The sequence below is a fragment of the Mustela erminea genome, chromosome 6 (genome assembly GCF_009829155.1).
Source record: "Mustela erminea isolate mMusErm1 chromosome 6, mMusErm1.Pri, whole genome shotgun sequence".
Taxonomy (NCBI): Eukaryota; Metazoa; Chordata; class Mammalia; order Carnivora; family Mustelidae; genus Mustela; species Mustela erminea.
Window position 1 is genome coordinate 29,340,145 of NC_045619.1, and position 17,938 is coordinate 29,358,082.

Consider the following 17,938-nt stretch of genomic DNA (forward strand, 5'->3'; position numbering starts at 1 on the left):
GGGGGAATACTCTAAATCTTTCTTTCTTTGGGTTAGCGTTGGAAGTGGCTCTGGGTCTTTGGAGAGCAGTGTCCCTTGCACCTTCTTTTGAAATGCCTCTTGCCTCCATAGGGTTGTTGAATACAGTCAGGCCTATTTACTGTTTGTTTCTGCTAAATCCCAACAAGATATTCCAAAGAATTTTTTTGAGAGAAAACATATTGATCAATTTACTTTGACTCCTTAATATAGGCAAATCAATATAGCTGGCATGACCCACCCTTGGTGTGTAGTTGGAGAGACAGGCCAATGTCCAAGTCATTGTCTTTAGGTTTATTCCCATGGTGAGGCGAGGGAGGTGCTGGTCAGAGCGATAGAAGCAAAAATTCATCAGTATTCTCAATACCCGATTTCAGACCACTCCCACCCACCCCCAGTTTTAATATCTATATCAGTTAAAGCCTACAGTCATTTATCATCTTATATATCTGACTTTACAAAGGACTAAATCCCACTTTTCCGTTAGTATAGGAAAGATCATAAACTTTGGGATAAGTGAGGGGATTCAATTTCCAGCTGAGTGTGAGCAAGTTACTCTTTGAGAACCAGTTTTATCACCTAAAAATAGGGAATAATCTCAGCCTTGCATGATTTTTGTGAGTGTAACTGGAAATTTATACTTTTCGACCCCCTTCACCCATTTCACCCATCCCCCCTCAATCCATGCTTCTGGCAACCACCAGTGTATGTTCTCTCTATCTGTGAGCTAACTTTTTTTCTTAGATTCCACATATTAGTGAAATCATCTGGTATTTGTCTTTCTCCATCTTACTCCACTTCATATAATGCCCTAAAAATTTATCCCTTCTGTCCCATATGGCAAGATTTCATTATTTTTTATGGCTGAGTACTATTCCATACACTCTTACACACACACCCCACATCACATCATCTTTATCCATTTATCCATTAGCGGTCACAGGTTTTTTCCAAATCTTGGCTATTACAAATAATGCCAGAATGAACAGGGGATTACAGATATCTTTCTGAGTTAGTGTTTCTATTTTCTTCAGATAGATACCCAGAAATGGAATTGCTGGATCATATATTTAATTTTTTGAGGACCCCTCATACTGTTTTCCATATTGGTTGTACCACTTTACATACCTACCAACAGTGCACAAGGATTCCTTTTTGTTCCATACTCACTAACACTTGCTATTTCTCTTATGTTTGATAATAGCCACTCTAACAGGTGTACAGTGATATCTTATTATGGTTTTAATTTGCATTTCCCTGATAATTAAAAAAAGGGTTTTTTGTAAATAACTCTATGGTCAGAAATTGGCCACATTAGAAACTGGTATTTATAGCCTGATAGGAACTTGTTTTTAGGCCTTCCTCCCAAAACTAAAATAGAACTATGTACCTAGAAGGGAGAAAACGCTTTTGAAGGCTTTGTGGAAGGATTTACAAAGACATTCCAAAAATACACACTTCTAAATCTAGCACATAGGAATCTTTGTATTGTCATTTTATTGAAGATCTCCATGATATATTAAACAGGCAAATTGAGGTTAATGTATTGGGCGGGTGGGGCAACGTCTTAGTATTAGTCAGGTTGCAACCCAATTCTTTGAGGAATTAAAAACAATGGTACTTGTCTTAGAAATCTAGTTTTTACAAGAACAGAAGTGCTCTAGAAATAATTCAAAACCACCTATCTTTTTTGCTAATCCCGAGACCTCCCCTGTTCATCTCAGGAGGCTTGCAGGTATTGTAAAATATCAGGACTTAGCCAACAACAGTCCTTCTTGTTGGAGCTTACATTCTTTCTCTGTGCCTTTTCAGATATAACTGGTCTTCTCCAGAAATTAAGGTAATCTTATCAGAAGGGGGGGGGGGAAGGAAAGGCAATTTTGAAAACTAGGCCTCTGAAAAATGTTAAACACCTCTTCCACAAATATTAGTAAGACGGTAAAATTTTAATACAGAAACTATAATATCTTTCTTGGCTTCTATATGTGTATGTATGTCTATGCATGTACATTACAAATGTGTGATTTTTTTTCTGCGTCTGAATGGCATTGCCAAAATTAATTTATAAAGAGCTCTATTTAATTGGCTTAAAGACAAATAAGTGTTTTCACAAACCAAGTATACTCTGAAAATATAGAAAATTAATCCAAATGCATCTCAAGTTCGTGTAATCCAGGTAAGTAATCTTCATTAAATGAAAATTAGTTGAAGTTTTTTGGTTTAATTAAAACAGGCATGTCTTCAGAGTTATCAGCATTAATTATAATATTTTTTATTCTATCTAGGTTTACAAAAAGTCAACTATTTTCTCTCTATTGTAGAATATGGTAAGAAAGGTAACTTAAGGTGATGGTTAGCTGTTTAACATCTCATGAAAATTTCACTAAGCGTAATTGTTAAGAACTAGAAAATTATTGCAACAGAGGAGAGAAATCAGGCTTAAATCCAAATATAGCAAAGACAGCTGGGGATTTATAGCCAACAAGCAGAATGAAGGGGTTAGTGTATGGAAAATTACTAAGAGAAATCAAGGGCAGGGGGAGTCTTGCTAACTAACCTGCCTTAACAGAATTCTTACTGAAGGGAAGCCGGGATTATCAGATATCAAAGGTACGGGATACGGAATTTGATCAGATATCAAGGGTAGAGGGATTCTCAGTAATCTGATTTAAGCAGGTATTTTGCTATTCTGGACGAGGCTTAGCCAAAAAGAGGATTCAGAGGGGCCTATCTAAAGTTTGGTCAAAAAAGGGAGTCTTTCTCTATTTAGCTGCTTTGCTAAATTATTGACAGTCGGAGGTTTGTGGGGGGGCGGTCAAAGGGTGGGATTCAGAGGCATTCAGAGCAGCCTATCTAAAAGCTGGTCAAAAGGAGAGTCTGTCTTTTGATGGTACTTTGCTAAATTATTGAGAGACTGTCTTAAACTTAATTAATTTGATTATAAAGGCAGTCATATTCAGTGTACCAGGCCTACCCATTTACCTCCGTGGGTGGCTTGGGTAAGGCAGTTCTCTGCTCAGGGATAGTTTACTCATCTGCAAAATAGGGACTATACCTGCCTTATTGGACTCTGTAGCACATGAAGCGGTAGACTGAAAATGCCTTGAAAACTCTAATTTGCTCTGCATATATACAAGGTGCTTTTATTGTCAAGGATGCTTGTCCCTTATTTCAATGAACTCAAAGCATGAGTAGCCTGCCTTCTGGACCACAGACAGAAAAAGCCATTACCTACTATAACTAACTCCCTCTGTATATTGTTAACGCCTCTATTGCAGCCTTTATGGTTTTGTGTTGCAATTATCTAGTTACACAGCTTTTCATCCCACCACTCTTTTCTCAAGACAGGCAGCTTACGTCACTTTTCTTTGTGTTCCCAGTGCCCGTGGCACATATTTGGGCTTCAATAAGTATGTGCTGAAAAGACAAATAGTTACTTCTTGGTTCCAAGAACATCTACTAAGAGTTCTTTGTTTCTCTAGTTTTCCTGAAGCAGCATCCCCCAGAAACCAAAGAAACTTTTCCTGGCTGTTCTTTTAGTCTATTAGTAGACTAGAATGAAGTCACAGAGCACATGGAATTTATGTTCGAGAAGAGCATGTGAAGCAAGAATTACGTATAGTCAGAATTGTTTTTTGAAAAGGCCTCCAGTAGCCCTTTATCTCTCTTTTGCAACCTTATTTTCACTGGGTCAATGAAAACGAACAAACAAACAAAAATGAAAAAAATTTCCTATAAGCAATTTTTTAGACAAGCAAAGCAACTTATTTCTGTAAGTTAAATGTGTATGTGCTAGCATTCCTTTGTATTGTTGGGTCATACTAATTCCCATCCTCTGATTTTCTTCTTTCTCCTCAGCTAGAACTTTGCCACTCTTATTTTAGGTTCAGACCTACATTAGTTTCTATCAAAGGCAGTGCAAGGCAGGAGGACTCAAATAAAGGTTCTCTGCACAAGCAACTAACAGCAGGTTGTTGGCTCCAGCTAATTTGGTCTCATCCTTAATTCTGGGTTCCAATTATATTAGGGGATTTCCACATTCTTCCCAAGGTCACATTCTTTTTTTTTCTTTTAAATATATATTTTTTTAATTTTAGAGAGAGAGAGAGAATGAGAGGGAACAGAGGGAGTGGCAGGCAGAGGGAGAAATGGGCTCCCTGTTAATCAGGGAGACTGATTCAGGACTCGATCCCAGGATCCTGGGATCATGACCCAAGCTGAAGGCAGATGCTCAACTGACTGAACTGCCCAGGCATCCCCGCAAGATCACATTCTCTGGGGCGCCTGGGTGACTCAGTGGGTTAAGCCTCTGCCTTCAGCTCAGGTCATGATCTCTGGGTCCTAGGCTCGAACCCCACATTGGGCTCTTTGCTCAAGCGGGGAGCCTGCTTCCCCCTCTCTCTCTGCCTGCTTCTCTGCCTACTTGTGATCTCTCTCTCTGTGTCAAATAAATAAATAAAATCTTTAGGGAAGAAAAAGATCACATTCTCTGCCTCATGGTTCATGAGTTAACCCTAACCCTGCCTTTCTCCTGATGCATCAGTCTCTGAGTCATCTGCCTGGTACCCCGTTCTTCTAGGAGGAAGAAGTAGACTTACAATTGCTAGTCAGCTTCTCCTCTGACATATGGGAGTTCTAGTTTCTCTTGCTCTCACACTCTACATATACTCTTTCTATATTTTCAGATATTTTTCCTATCAAAACATTTAAACCCATAAAATACCATTTTTTACTGCAGGTGGGCCTCTCTGCCCCCAGCCTGGCGGCTGGTTCTGGGTCTTCACTATTCTGTCTCACTACTGTGAACCCCACCATCATATCATCACATCGTCATATTTCTCAGTTGAGGCAACACAGGCAAATAATTGACTTTTTAGAGAGACCAGACTGATATTGCAACCACAAATAATATAATTTGAAGAGTCAAACCATTTAACACAAGACTCATATATTAAGCATTAGTAGATCCCCTCATACATCACTGTCTCATAGGTCTTGTTTTACAAAGAAAAGAATGATCCAAAGATTGGTTTCTAAAATGTTCATTTTTGAGTTATGAAGAGATAATTTAATTAGGAAACAAGATCCAATGTTGGCTTTAACTCATAACCTTGAAATATATAAAGATATAGGGTTAGGTGTTCTTCACTTTGGAAATTTTGCTTAATATATCTCTTCTTATAGAAGAATCTTATATGTGAAAACAATGATTCATCAAGTAGTTTAATTTTCTGTTTTCTTGGAGAGTATCCAGCAGTATGTGACTTCAAAAAATTTATATACAATACATAAAAATACATATTTATATTTATATAGTTATCCCCACACATATATATCCTGTTCTGTGGTTTGAATTATATTTAGAAAGTGTTGGAAGTGGGGTATAAAATCAGATCCAGGAATGAGGTGATGGTGAAGATTTAGACTTTCCTTATAAGACAGACCCAAGATGAAAATTGGCTCATCTGTGTAGCTCAAGTCTTCAGATACCTTAGCTGAAATATGATTAGAAATATGCCTTATTTCTCCTAGTGATATGTTTTGACTTAATTCTTTCCTACTGCTATTTCTCCTGCATGCAATTGCAATGCCTTTGACCCAACTGCACAAACATAGCAAACTCAGGGGCTTTTTATAGGCTCTTGGTTATGTAAAAAAATAGAAAAAAAAAAAAAAGCAATACAAATCAAAGTGAATGTTAGAAGTATCATGTGAAAAGCTGGCCACGTGTTGAAAGTCACTTGCTTTTTGCAATTCAAAACCCTCTATTTTAAGGGAAAAAATTTTGAGACTCAGAAAACATGATTGGATTTCCACTTATGTCTCATTATTACCAGGAGTCCTAAAGTCCTAAAGTTCTAAAATTTACTGCTTTGTAATATGAGTACCTGGAACAATATAAACATTCTGACCCTTAGCTCAGGCTCTCATCAACCATACTCCATGCCTTTCTAGTTTGGTCTGTTATCTACATAAAACATGAGAAGCACAGGATTCAGCAATCATATCAATTCTTTTGTCAATTAGGTTCAAAGCAATCATAGTTAGTAGTTAGTAGTTGGGTTTTTCTGTGCATTTCATACAAACAGGAAAACTAACATTGTGCAGAAAACACAAAGTTTGACAATGTATGTGCTGGGGTCAGTGGTTCAAATGGGCCTGGCTCAGGGAGGGGGTTAAAAAAAATGATTATTTACATCATGATTTTTCCTTGAAGCCCTTTTCAACTTCTTACAAAGCATGGCAATACTTTGCTAATCTGCTTTCCTGTGATCTTAGCTTTTAAGTCATACTCTTAAAAAAAAAAAAAATTTCTCTGTACTGTTCTGAGTCTTGATAAAAACTCTGTTGCAAGTTTCCTGAAGGAATTTGACATTTTGATGGAAATCAGGATAAGACTGCACATATATTCCTCACGAAAGAGCAGTGTGAGAACACGGCATGTACAAACGCATATTAAGAAACGATTATCAACAATCTGGGGAAAACTGGGTTTTCATGAACATCAAAACAGGAAGACAAAGGTATAAAAATAAACTAACAGCCAATCAGGTTTACTGAAGAAAATGCCTTCCATTGTTACCACTATCAGCCCACTCGAATTAAAAAAAAAAAAAAAAAAAAAAGGTTTTTGCTGAGAATGTTGTTGACAAGGAAAGAAAGCTTTTCAATTTGTCTAAGATAAGCTTTTCCTTTTTGTTCTAATTGCCTGGGAATCAACTATCATTTCATTTCTGGGTTTATTCCATTAATTTATAGCCTAGCAGCACACATAGGGACTTAATTCAGACCTAAGCTAACCTCCTATTTAAGCTCTCAACTTCATGATTCAAATTCCTCTAGTGATAGGCAGATCTAAAAGGACAATTATTTTCTCTTCATTTCCATAATGTCATGTATATCCATCCTTTTCATATTTCTTACATGATTTCTTAAATTATATATAACTTCCAAATTGGTTTTTAATTTACCTCACTCTTGCAAATAAAGCCATTTGCTTAAAGTCTCTGAAAATGAAGTATGTTGGGCCAGTTGTAAAAAAATGAGAAAGTGGAGCAATACTGCAGTTGTTTTTTTTTTTTTTTTTTAAAGATTTTATTTATTTATTTGACAGAGAGAGATCACAGGTAGGTAGAGAGACTGGCAGAGAGAGAGAGAGGGAAGCAGGCTCCCTGTTGAGCAGAGAGCCCGATGTGGGACTCGATCCCAGGACCCTGAGATCATGACCTGAGCCGAAGGCAGCAGCTTAACCCACTGAGCCACCCAGGCGCCCCAATAGAGCAGTTGTTTTAAATCACCTGTGTTTTGGCAGGAATTACAGAAAAAAATAAAAAGTAATGTATAACACTAAGAGAGATAGGCAAAGGAGAAAGGACAAATTATTTTATCATAAAATAAGAATTATTTTTCCTTTTTTCTCAATAATTTTGTTGCTATTAATTCTGCACGCATGCACACATTTTATAAAAACTTACCCAGATTACTCACAACTCTTCTTTGAATCCCAAACCCCCACTCCACCTCCATAACCCCTGTGATACCCACTGTTACCTCGAGGGATATCCTGGATTTGAAAAATGTGAAGACTTAACATTCCTCTTATAATTCTCGAGAAATTTTCTAGTTCAGTCCTACTTTCTTTGAAAGCACATCAGCAATTCCAGGCTATAACTATCTACAAATGACCCCAATCACTTTTTGATTCTTAGTAATAATATTTCTAGATAACAGATCATATTTTCTAGCTCTCTTTTCTGTAGTCTTTCCTAACCAACCTGATTTTCTGATGCTCTACTTTAAAAGCAGTAAGATTATTAGATAGTACGTATGTTTAAAATAAGAAATGACAGTTTTATATCAGAAATTTAACCCAATTCTGTAAATTGAATACATTAGTAACTGCTGTGAATATTGCCAAGATCCCACTGTTCAGCTGACATATGGCTTCCATTGATTATAGCTTATATTGTGTCAATAAAGAATGAAATTCACTTAATAGGAAATCTTGGCAATTTATGTATATAATAAGAGTTTCAATTTTAGCATAGTCAATATAATCCTGAGTAAATGCATAAAAAAGTGATTTGAGTTTCTTTCTGGAACATAGTTTTACCCTTTCATACATAGGGAGGTGAGTTCCATGGTTAATCTGTATAAAAAAATTCGTATTCCTTTAAGCCTGTCCATATAGCTCATTGTCTTTACAAGGATACGTAACCCATGAAGTTATTTCAAATGTATCACAGACAAAATGACTTGCAAGCAAGTCTACTAGCTAACCAAAGTAAATACTATAACACCCCATTATTAAAATGATAGAGAAATTGAGTTTTGGTAAAATAAATTTAGGTATTTTAAAAGGGTATAATCCGAACAATAAATCATCTGGCTTTGAAGACCTAGGTATAAATTCTAGCTTGTGTGTTTGGAGCAACTTTTCTTTTAGTCCTTTGCTTTTCATATTTTCCATCTGTCATAGTCATTCATAATCAGTAAATTGTCAGCATAAACAATGTAGTCGTGTTTTGCAAGTGTTTGAAAACTCTGGCCAACATTATTTTGCAAATTTGAATTCAAATACCTTACAAGCCATCATAGGGTCGTTAAGGGAGAAGTGGCATTGAAGATGATATGAGCTTTGCCTCTGGGGCCCCAAAGACCTGAGTTTGTATGACAGGCACCATGGACTGGATTTTTCAAAACTCACTTATGCCTTTCAGTTGTCTTCTTGTACTGCAGAAACTAGAAAGCTAACAAATTTACTCATTCCTTTGTAGCCAGCACTCCAAGTAGGATTTAGCTTCTTAGATTCAGATGTACTGGTACAAGATTTGAACTGAATTCAGAACTGGGTTATTTGGGGGGAAAGGTAAGGTATCCATTTTTTACATGCAGATCAAAGCAGAGGTAGCATACCCTAGTAACATTTCCAGTGGCTACCAGATTTGGCAGAGGAGGCTCCCTGAGTTCAGGAATGGCTCTTGGGCTCTAGAGCTGATACCTGTAGAAGATACCTTATTTCACAAGCAGTATCTAGCCCAGGGCAGAGTTGCAATTCCCTTACTAGTCCAGTTCCATAGTTTATCTTCCTTCCCGGAACACAGAGCTTTAGAGAGTCTGTCCATCCAACACACACCTAGAAAATCTGGATAGGAGTTGCAAAATGACACAGGGGAGCTACAGCTCTTTCAATGTAGCCTGTTAGAACAGATGAAGAAACTAAGCCTAGAGAGGTTAAGGAACTGTCCCAGGATCACACTGAAAGAAACTGGCTATAAGAGAAATTCCAATCAGTATGACTTGGGCTGATATGCAGACAGAGACACCAATATATCAATACTAGTTATTAAAATATCGTAATTTTCTGTACTGGTTGGGAAATAGCTGCTGTCCTGAGTCCCCTCTATGCCCTTGGCCCTTCTGTTAGGACCCAGTAGGCTTTCTTGCCTGCTAGGAACAGGTAATAGCTGGTGCAGCAGTGGGGCATCAGCATTTTAGTCATTTCCTTTCTGATTGTATGATTTGTGCCATCTAACTAGTAAGTGTTTTTATTTTCATCCCTGCCTGGGCCTCTGCAGGAAGGTGCCTTCTACCACACCAGGTTACTTCTTAACATGCTACTGAATTCAACAGAATACTTAGATTTCAAACTGCAATAATACCATTTTAATCTCTCCTTGGAACAATAATGCCATTACTGTTTGTGGAGGAGGGAGGCGATGCTAGAAACTTGGCAATCCTCTGTCATCAGAGGGAGCTCATCCAAAGATGTCAATTTATAAAACTGTATTTTTGACAGGTGGGTAGCAGCCTTATAGCACTGGTGAAATGCTTAACAAACTGAAAAATGAACCTGAGAAGATGAAAGGCATCTATTTTCAGTGCTAATAACATATACAGAACGTAGTCTTGAATATATAACATTTTATAATTTTCACATGTATAATGTATAACAGAATTTACCCTTCAGTAAGGAGTCAAGAGAAAATAAGCCAAAGGACCATTAAGCTACACAACACTGTGTAAGTGAGTTATTTTACTTCCAGAAACACTAGGTGTTATAAAATTCTTCACATTTATACTTACTTCTTGGCCTCTGAGTTTGACAGCTGCATTTAGCAACAAACATGCAGTATAACTTTCTTCCTATTATTGTTTATCATAAATTACTCCCAAATTCTCAAAATGCAAAATCCCCCAGACTTTCTAGACCCTTAATCAATAACGAGGGAGTCATTACATAAATACTGCTCAAATGATCAGCCTTTATCCGAGAAATGGAAGATAGATTTTCTTATCTTTCCTGGCACCTAATTCTGCTGTAAAACAAATGTGTCATAATTTATTTAAAGTTCAGGGAAAAGAGAAAGCCCCAGAGTTCCTGAAGTCTAGTGAACTTACCTCATGGAAAAATTGTAAAGGGAAAAACTGCTATTGAATTTTAAAAATATTTTTAAGCATCATAACATAATGGGTGAGAGTAGAAGGCAGAGCCACAAGATTCCCAAAACAAAACTCAAGTGTTCCCATCTCTAGGCCTCACAATTTTACTGGGAGAATTCAAAAAAGTCAAAAACATTTTTTAAAAATGTTAGAATAGTTGAAAAATAATGCTAGAGATTTAGGTAAGCCTAGTAAAATGACACACATTGATTCTACTCTGTCCTAAAACTCCACAAATGTAAGAGTATAAGTAAATATAGATAAAAGATTTTTAAAAGGTGGAATACTGCCCATATAATCAGAAAGAATGGGAGGGATGCCTGAGTGGCTCAGTTGGTTAAGCGTCTTCCTTTGGCTCAGGTCATGATCCCAGGGTCCTGGGATCGAGTGCCGCATCGGGCTTCCTACTCCTCAGGAAGCCTGCTTTCCCTCTCCCTCTGCTGATTCCCTGCTTGTGCGCTCACTCTCTCTCTCTCTCTCTGTCAAATAAATAAATAAAATCTTTTTAAATAAGAAAGAAAGAATGGGAAAGGAGAAAATAGCAAAAGAAAGATGATAATAAAAATGTAAGAGAGGAGACTTGGAACTGACTCAGCAGAATGACAACAGCTGCAACTAAATACTTGCATTTATCATTTACCAGGTATGTACTGAGCACCTACTGTGTGCCAGGCCCTGTTCTAGAGAGAAGCAATAGAGCAGGGAATAAAAACAGCAAACGCTGTGCCTTCATGAAACTCAAATAGAAGACACCACTGAGAAGAAAGTTGATTTGTGCCACCAAACCACGGAGAGGCTAAAAAACAAATCAACGGCATAAGGTAGCTCTGAAGCTCTGAAAAGTGCTAAAAATAAATGGAAACGGTAAAAATTTTCCTTTTTAAAAAATTTTTTATTTCTTATTAACATATAATGTATTATTAGCCCCAGGGGTACAGGTCTGTGAATCGCCCGGTTTACACACTTCACAGCACTCATCATAGCACATACCCTCTCCAATGTCCATAACCCCACCACCCTCTCCCTACCCCCCTCCCCCAGCAACCCTCAGTTTGTTTTGTGAGATTAAGAGTCTCTTATGGTTTGTCTCCCTCCAGATCCCATCTTGTTTAATTTTTTCCTTCCTTACCCCCTGAGCCCCCGACTTTGCCTTTCAACTTCCTCATATCAGGGAGATCATATGATAATTGTCTTTCTCTGATTGACTTACTTTGCTCAGCCTAATACCCCTAGTTCCATCCATGTCATCGCAAATGGCAAGATTTCATTTCTTTTGATGGCTGCATAGCATTCCAATGTGTGTGTATACACACACACACACACCACGTATTCTTTATCCATTCATCTTTTGATGGACACCTAGGTTCTTTTCATAGTTTGGCTATTGTGACATGGCTGCTGTAAATATTCAGGAGCACATGCCCCTTCAGATCACTGCATTTGTATCTTTAGGGTAAATACCCAGTAGTGCGATTGCTAGGTCATAGGGTAGCTCTACTTTCAACATTTTGAGGAACCTCCATACTGTTTTCCAGAGTGGCTGCACCAGCTTGCATTCCCACCAACAGTGTAGGAGCGTTCCCCTTTCTCCACATCCTCACCAGCATCTGTCTTTTCCTGATTTGTTAATTTTAGCCATTCTGACTGGCGCAAGGTGGTATCTCATTATGGTTTTGATTTGTATTTCCCTGATGCCAAGTGATTTGGAGCACTTTATAATGTGTCTGTTGGCTATCTGGATGTCTTCTTTGCAGAAATGTCTCTTCATGTCCTCTGCCCATTTCTTGATTGGATTCATTGTTCTTTGGGTGTTGAGTTTGATAAGTTCTTCATAGATTTTGAATACTAGCCCTTTATCTGATATGTTGTTTGCAATTATCTTCTCCCATTCTGTCAGTTGTCTTTTGGTTTTGTTGACTGTTTCCTTTGCTGTGCAAAAGCTTTTGATCTTGATGAAGTCCCAATAGTTCAAAAAATCTTCTTTTTTAAAAAATAATGAATACTGTTATGCTGGAAATAAAAATAAAAATAAAATAAAAAAAAAATTTAAAAAAATTTTAATTAATTATTTGAGAGAGAGCATACACAGGAGCAGGGGACAGGCAGGAGTGGTGGTGAGGGGGTGCAGAGGAAGAAGCAGACTCCCCATTGAGTATGGAGCCCAACCTGGGGCTCAGTCCCCAAACCCCCAGAACCCTGGGATCATGATCTGAGCCAAAGGCAGACACTTAACTGACTGAGCCACCCAGGTGCACTTTAGGGGACAATTGGATATTAAACCTTCTTTAACTCAGGACAACTGGTGTCTTAGATCAACCTTCCAAAAGTAAGGAAAGGGCTCCTGCTTTGCTTCCATCTTCCAAAACTTGATCAAAATGATTGGCAGCGGCATTAAGCTGGAACTATTATCAGGAGGGGCATTCTGGGAAATGCAATTCCAGTTTGTCTAGGTTGACCCAATACAAACCCACAAAGAGAAAAATTGGGGATTCAGAAGATAGTGGGCCCAATGGGCCCACTCCTCTGAGTGAGGTAAGAGTACTCTGTGGATAGTAAAGAGAAGTTTAAGGAAAAAAACAATTGAACAAAATCCTAAAAAGGAAGAAATCCAGATAGGAACAAAAGGACAGAGGGCTCTAAGAAGTTTGGATTCAAGAAAAATGTGAACTGAGAAACTAACTGAGGTGTTTGATTACAATAAGAGGTGTTTTTCATTTCTTGTCAGAGAGCAATTAAAACTACGGGGGAAAAAAATGAATAGATACACAGGAAACAAAGTGTAATCATACTATCCTGCATGGCTCAGTCGTTAACGATATTTACATCATTATAATCATCTCTACATTGAGCAGCAATTCAACAAAAATTAAGAAGAAATACATGAAGAAAAGAGGAAAGGTGGTGTTAGAAAATGAAAACAACCTCATTCCTAGTAGTGAGTCAGAATATGATGTGTTGGTTTTTTTTAAGTAATAGACTTTATTTTTTAGAAGTTTTATATTTACAGAAAAATGGAACTTACAGTAAGAATTCTCAAGTGACCCCTCCCACTCACATACAGTCTTCACTGTTGTTCATAGCTTACTTCAGTATAGTACCTTTGTTATAATTAATGGAGCAGTATTTTAATTTATCACTGTTAACTAAAGTATACATGCTAGATTAAGGTTTATATTGCATGTTGTACAGCTCTCTAGGTGAAGGAAGAAGCAAAAATAGATCATGCCCTTTATCTCCCATTACAACATCATACAGATTAGTTTCCCTGCCCTGAAGTTCCCCTGCATTTTCCTTACCAATCTTTCCAGTCTCCAAACTTCTGGCAACTGCTTCTCTTTATGCCATTTCTATATTTTTGTCTTTTTCTTTTTTTCTATTTTTTTATATATTTCTATTTATATGTAATATATATAATATGTAATATATATATTATGTATATAAAATATTTTCTATATTTCTATATTTTTGTCTTATTTTTGTCTTCTTAGCAGTATGCATTTGAAGTTCCTCTGAGCATTTTCAGGGGTTAAGAGCCTATTTCTTTTCACTGCTAAAGAATATTTCATTGTATACATGTACCATAGTTGGTTCCTCTACTTACCTATTGAATGACATCTTGGTTGCTTCCAGGTTTGGGTAAGTATGAACAAAGCTGTTATAAACAATTTATGTGCATATTCTTGTGTGGATGTAAGCTTTTCACTCATTTGGATAAGTATCTAGGAGAAATATTGCTGTATCCTATGGTAAGATTACTTTCAGCTTTGTAAGAAACTGCAAAACTGTCTTCCAAAGTGGCTGGACTGTTTACATTTTCACCAACAATGAATGAGACCTCCTGTATCCTTACCCTGTATCCTTACCCTGTATCCTTACAGCATTTGCTGTTGCCACAATTTGGATTTTGTAGTCATATGTAATTGGATTGAGTAGTCATACCTAATTGCTATTTTAATTTTCAACTCCCTGATGATATTTGATGTTGAGCATCTTGTCATATGCTTTGTTGCTATCTGTGTATCTTTGTTGGTGAGGTGGCTCTTCAGATCTTCTCCCAATTCCTTTTTTTTTTTTTTTTTTTTTTAACAGAGAGGCAGACAGAGAGAGAGGAAGGGAAGCAGAATCCTTGCTGAGCAGAGAACCCCATGCGGACTCCATCCCAGGACTCTGAGATCATGACCTGAGCTGAAGGCAGAGGCTTTAACCCACTGAGCCACCCAGAAACCCCTCTTCTCCCAATTCTTAAGTTGAATTGTTTCCTTACTGTTGAGTTTTATGAGTTCTTTGTGCATTTTACATGCAAGTCCTTTATCAGATATGTGTTTTACAAATATTTTCTCTTAGCCTATTGCTTATATCTTAATTTTCTTAACAGTGTCTTTTATGGGCACAAATTTTTAATTTTAATAAAGTCCAACCTACCCATTTTTCTCTCATGAAATATGCTTTATGGTATTGTATCTAAAAACCCAAGGTCACCTAGGTTTTCTTCTGTTACATTCCAGTGTTTTATAGTTTGTGTTTTCTGTTTAGGTCTATGATCTATTTTGATTTAATTTGGGGAAAAGATGTGAAGTCTATGTCTAGAATTTTTTTAATGTGGATATCCGGTATTTCTAGCACCATTTGCTGAAAAGATTATCTTTTCGTCATTGAATTGCCTTTGTTTCCATCTCAAAGATCAATTGACTCTATTTGTGTGAGTCTGTTTCTAGGCTCTCTATTCTCTATTCTTTTCTGTTGATACACTTGTCCATCTCTTCTCCAATACAATGCCGTTTTGATTACTATAGCTTTATAGTAAGTCTTCAAATTTGATGGTGTCATTCCTCCAATTTTGGTTTTTTTTTGGTATTGTATGGATTATCCTGGGTCTTATGCCTTTTCATATAAATGTTATAATCAGTTTGTTGATATGCTCAAAATAACATGCTATTACTTTGATTGGGATTGCACTGAATGTATAGATCAAGTTGAGAATGACATCTCAAAATATTGAGTCATCTTATCCAGGAACATGGAATATCTCTCCATGTATTTTGATCTTCTTCGATCTTTTTTATCATAGTTTTTTAGTTTTCCTCATATAGATCTTATACAATTTTTTTAGATTTATGCCTAAGTATTTCATTCGTAAGCATGAATGCAAATGGTTTTGGGTTTAAAGTTCCAGATTCCAATTGTTCATTGTGTTATATAGGAAATATTAGCCTTATATCCTACGGTCTTACTATAATATCTTAATAGTTGCAGGGATTTTTTTTTTTTTGGTCAATTCTGGGATTTTCTGCATATATACTCACATGATCATCAAACAAATGCAGTTTTATTTCTGCCCTCCCAATCTGTATAGTTTTAATTTCCTTGTGTTACTGCATCCCAGTACAATGCTGAATAGAAGTGGTAAGAAGGAGAGTCTTTGCTTTGTTCCTGATTTTAAGAGAAAACAACCTTCTTCATCGAAGGAAGTCAGAATATAATGTGTAAAATTTTTAAAGGCAATAAGCATGTATTATTGGGGTGGCTGGGTGGTTCAGTCAGTCACGCTTCTGCCTTCAGCTCAGGTCATGATCCCAGGGTCCTGGAATTGAGCCCCATGTCAGGCTCCCTGCTCAGCGGAGAGCCTGCTTCTACTTCTGCCTCTGCCTGCTGGTCTGCCTACTTGTGCTCTCTCTCTATCTCTCTGTCAAACAAATAAATAAAATCTTTTAAAAATATTTTTAAAAATTATTAAATATCAAATATAACTGGTAAAAAGAATTAAGGAGTTTTCCTTTGTAGTGTGGAATGTAGAAAACAAGGAGGAGTGACAGAGAGCCATACTATTTGTCACTATATCTTTGCATACTATTTGACTTGTAAAACATATGCAACTATGAATAATATCTTAATAATTGTCTTTATAGTGATATCATGAGTAATGTTAATGAGGCCTATTTTTGTGACTAATTGGAGACAACTTACATGAATCAACATAATTTCTAATACATAGAAATTAACCTTTGTATGTGATTAAGGTGGACTAAACAAAAGACACTCCTTCTACTAGACAACTAGGTCCTTGTTGAAACAAAAACTTTAATGCACTTTGGGTTATACTGTAAATAAAAGAACACTCTCAAATTCTCCATTTTAAATACTACTAACCCCTCTTTTGAGAGAACTAAAATTGGCAGCTGAAACAAGAGCAACAAACAGTCAAAATAAGGCATCAAAGACCTGTCTTTCTCTGAAGGAAAATGTACTATCAGACTGTTTCTTTTCTGTACTGCATAACAAAGCATCACAAACTTAGTGACTCAAAGCAACATACAGTTTCTGTGGGTCAGTAGTCTTAGTTTAGCTGGGTCCTCTGAAAGACTGTAGTCAATCTATCAGCAAGGTCCATGTTCTCATCTAGAAGCTCAACTGGAGAAAGTTGGTTTTCAAGTCCATTAACCTTGTTGTAAAATGTATTTCCTTGCAATTTTAAGACTCAACATAGCTCCCTCCTTCAAAGACAGCAAGAAGGGCAAGATTTTAAATCAAGTCAGCTAGGGTGATTGAATCTTATACAATGTAACATATGACAGAAATAGCATCCAATCACTTTTGTCATATTCTTTTGGTTAGAACCAATATATAGGCCCTATCCACACTGAAAGAGAGAGAATCATACAGGACCATGTACATGGTGGCCATCTTAAGGTCTGTTCATCCTAAAACTGATAATGATCAGGATTCTAAGGGCAATGGAGAGGAAGATGGTGGAAATTGAGATTTCTTCATTCAGGCAACACCTCAAAGGGGCATAAATGGATTACCCTCTGTCCGTAATATCATGTGGATCCTCACAAAGAATCAAGGAAGGAAAGAAGTCTTTCAGCTGTTTAACTGCATAAAGAGTACCAAGTTGTTTCCAAAGTGCTTGTACCAATGTATATTTCAAAATTAACTCTGGATGATATATACAACATTCTCAATTTAGGTTTATAGACCTCTACATAAAAAAAAATCAGTAAAATTTAGGTTAATTTTAAAAAGTGCAAAGAAACACACAAAGACATAAAATAATAACAAAGGACAGTTATTCCACAGCATTTAGATATTTCAACGATCAGAAATGGCTTCTGAACTAAGAATTAAATATTGCAAAAACGAAAAAGATTTATTTTAAAGACAAACAAAATGACATACTATAAAAAAAGACATACTATAAAATAACAAACCGTACTTTAAAAATAATTGAATAAATGTTTCAAAATAAAAAGATTTTTGTAGTCAGTGAATTGCTGAAAGATTTAAAAACAAGTTTAGGTATTGCTGAAGACAATAAAATTGGAAGATAAATAGAAAGAAGATGCACAGACCCCTGCATGCAGGGGGTAAAAAAGGTAAAAAATATGAAAGAGTGGCTTGAAAGATGGAGAAAACAGAATGAGATAATTAGCCAGAGTCCCAGGAAGAGAAGATAGACAGATGAAGGATGAGCTGTATT

General features: G+C 36.7%; 1 long non-coding RNA gene across 1 annotated transcript in view; it reads left to right on the plus strand.

Annotated features, from left to right (window-relative positions):
• The window catches only part of LOC116593038, a 157,970-nt gene that overhangs the window by 907 nt on the left and 139,125 nt on the right, over positions 1-17,938 (plus strand). The gene's annotated exons all lie outside the window — the stretch shown is intronic.